The 3,079-nt window shown below is 46.9% G+C and overlaps 1 pseudogene; it reads left to right on the top strand.

The window, feature by feature from the left end:
* The first annotated feature begins 919 nt into the window (after positions 1–919).
* Positions 920–1,299, top strand: LOC125360802 (annotated as a pseudogene).
* The last annotated feature ends 1,780 nt before the right edge of the window (positions 1,300–3,079 follow it).

Raw genomic sequence — 3,079 nt, 5'->3', positions numbered from 1 at the left:
TCCCTGGAGGCAGGGGCACACACTTGGCTCATAGGTTACTAAACTTGTCAGTCCAGTGCCTGGGACTGGGACTTTCCTGTAACCCTTCCCCCTGGCCTGACCCTATTTAGGCCTGGACCAGCTCACCCGCCATTATGCCATGCCATGTATCTTCATGTCCCTGCCCTGGCTCTTCTCTGGTCACCATGGCATTCCACTACAGCTCTCCATTAGAGCTTAATTGGTTTGTTGATATTGTTTTTTTGTTACTTCTTTCCTCTCTGGCCTGTTTCCTAACTGTGTTAAGTGTATTTGTGGGCTGTTGGTCTTTGAAACAGGGGTCCACCATGCAGTCACCAGCCTTTTAATAAAAAGACTCCAAGGGGCTGGGGATATGGCCTAGTGGCAAGAGAGCTTGCCTCGTATACATGAGGCCCTGGGTTCGATTCCCCAGCACCACATATACAGAAAACGGCCAGAAGTGGCGCTGTGGCTCAAGTGGCAGAGTGCTAGCCTTGAGCAAAAGGAAGCCAGGGACAGTGCTCAGGCCCTGAGTCCAAGGCCCAGGATTGGCCAAAAATTTAAAAAAAAAAAAGACTCCAAGATTCAACCTCTCAAAATATGACTTCTCTGTTTTCTAACCTTACAACAAAAGGAGCTGGGTGCTTATGATTCGTGCCAATAATCTTAGCTACTCAAGAGGCTGATATCTGCAGATCTCAGTTGGAAGCCAGCCTGGGCAGGAAAGTGCATGAGACTCTTATCCCAATACTATATTTTTTATATTGCACATTGTAGTAGGGGAGTTGCAGGCAAATCCAGCAGGTGGGATATATGATCCACAGCTGCTTCTGCTGAAACCCCAGTGCAAGAACAGAAAACAGTCTTGTTAAGGCTGAATGAGTGGGCAAGCAGGAGATAACAAGGAACCTGAGAGTCCCGGGCCGGAAATGAAGCCCGCCGTGGACGAGATGTTCCCTGAGGGCGCCGGGCCCTAAGTGGACCTGGGCGAGGCAGGAGGCAGTACTGGACTCCTGGTGGACTTGGCCGCCAATGAAAAGGCAGTGCAGGCAGACTTCTTCAATGATTTTAAAGACCTCTTTGATGAAGATGATGAAGATGTCCAATGGAGGCTGTCTGCCGTATCGTGGCCACGCCCCCCTGACACATGGCATGCGCATGACAGGGCCAGGTGGATTCAGAGATCTCTGGAGAATGCTGGAAGTTAGGAGCTGATCAGCTGACCACCTGGACAGACCAGTCATGTCTGCTGGAACCAAGTTGTCTTTGTCTCAGTTAAAACAGTAAGCAGTGCCATCACAAGAAAAGAAGAACAACAACAACAAACCTGGAAGCAGACCAAGCCCACACAATCTTAGGGAGAGAGATGGGAATCTAACTGATAAATGCAAATGCTTTACATCCCCTGGCATCCCCACAGCTGGTGCCTGGAGGACTTCTCTCCCCTCTAGGCCCATTCTTTCAATGTATCCAAAGATGGAATAGGAAGGATTGAAACCCACCCCATCCTATTGCCTCAGGCCATACAGACACCAAGCAGGAACCGCTCTGTGCGAACCTGCTTTGAAATGCAGGCACCAGGCAAAACCTCTATGGGAACCTGCTTTGATATGCAGGCAGGACATCTCACCTAGGCCCAGCTGTAAACAACCCTTTGTGGGCCAAATGGAAAAGCCCCAACTTCCTAGACCTAGTGGTGTTTTCAATAAACTGCCTCCTTGCTCAGACCCCATATAAGCCTGGTCCCAAACAACCTCCAAACCCGCGGGAAGGTCTGTGCCCCTCGCTGTTCCTCAACGAACAGTCCTTGCCTGTTGATGATGGAGTCCAGCCTATTCCTTTTCCGTTCACCTCCATTTTCCCAACAGTGCCTCTGGAAATAAGGCAAAGGGCAGCCTGAGCATTGAGAATGATCGATTATTTTCATATGCACCAATTGCCCTCTCCCAACAGAGCAAAAACTGAAGTCTTTATTCTCAAAGAGCCACTTTGAAGTCTCCAGGGCAACATAGTAAGTTCACAAGCATGCAACAAGAGACCTGGTTGCTCAGGCCGTTTTTATTCCATTCTGCTTCCTAAATCCTGGCCCAACAGACGTCCATTCCAGGTAGGAGATGAGAGCAGATTTCCTATAGAAAAGAATCTAGGAGGAAGCACTTAAATACTTTCTTAGGCCAGCCGCCAGTGGCTCATGTCTGTACTCCTAGCTACTCAGGAGGCTGAGATCTGAGGATCATAGTTCAAAGCCAGCTCTGGCAGGAAGACTCTTGTCTCCAATTAACCACCCAAAACCAGAAGTGGTCCTGTGGCTCAAAGTGGTAAAGCACTAGACTTCAGCTAAAGACCTTAAGGACAGTGCCCAGGCCCAGAGTTCAAGCCTTATGACTTACAAAAAAAAAAAAAAAACCTTCTTAGAAGACTTTTTCCCTGACAACCTCCTCTCATCATCCCAACATGCAGAAGAAAAATATTTAATCATTACAAGATAGCCCTGTCCTATAAGCCAGCCTTTTTGGCATTTTCTTATATTCTAGAAGGCTGGCTTATCTCCACCACAATCAGCTGTAAATCCTGTTAATTCATAAAGGTTAAGGTGTACCTAGCCGAAATCATTTGCCTCAAGTGCTTTTACTTTGAAGGGAAAAACACTCAAATTCAACTGTTTGCAAAGGAAAACTTCAAAGTCTTTAGGAAGGTACCTCCATTTAATTCAACTTGGGAGACTGTTCCCTATTTAAAAGGTGAAAAGATGAAAGCAAGTTAATCCTTAATGAATTCTCCCTGCTGTTATAAGGAGAGTTTCCATACAATACCTCTGCTTTGTTGCTCTAACAGTAAAAGATAGGCATGAGCCAATAATTACTAGATCTGCAAACTGCTATTGTTTTTAGGAGGTGGGGGAGGGTAGTCCAGACACACCTTAACCTCAGGATTCCTGTCAAGGCTCAGAGGGTCTCCTCCCCATCTCTGGGTGATTTTTACCTATCTTGAGAAGGCTCCAGAAGATGGTGTAAAGCAAAGCATAAATACAACCTTCAACATGAACCTCTCTTCTCTGGGAAATCATTTCAAAGCAAAA

The sequence above is a fragment of the Perognathus longimembris genome, chromosome 12 (assembly GCF_023159225.1).
Source record: "Perognathus longimembris pacificus isolate PPM17 chromosome 12, ASM2315922v1, whole genome shotgun sequence".
Classification (NCBI taxonomy): Eukaryota; Metazoa; Chordata; class Mammalia; order Rodentia; family Heteromyidae; genus Perognathus; species Perognathus longimembris.
Note: the sequence above shows the minus strand (reverse complement) of the source record. Positions and strands in the feature narration are given on the sequence as shown.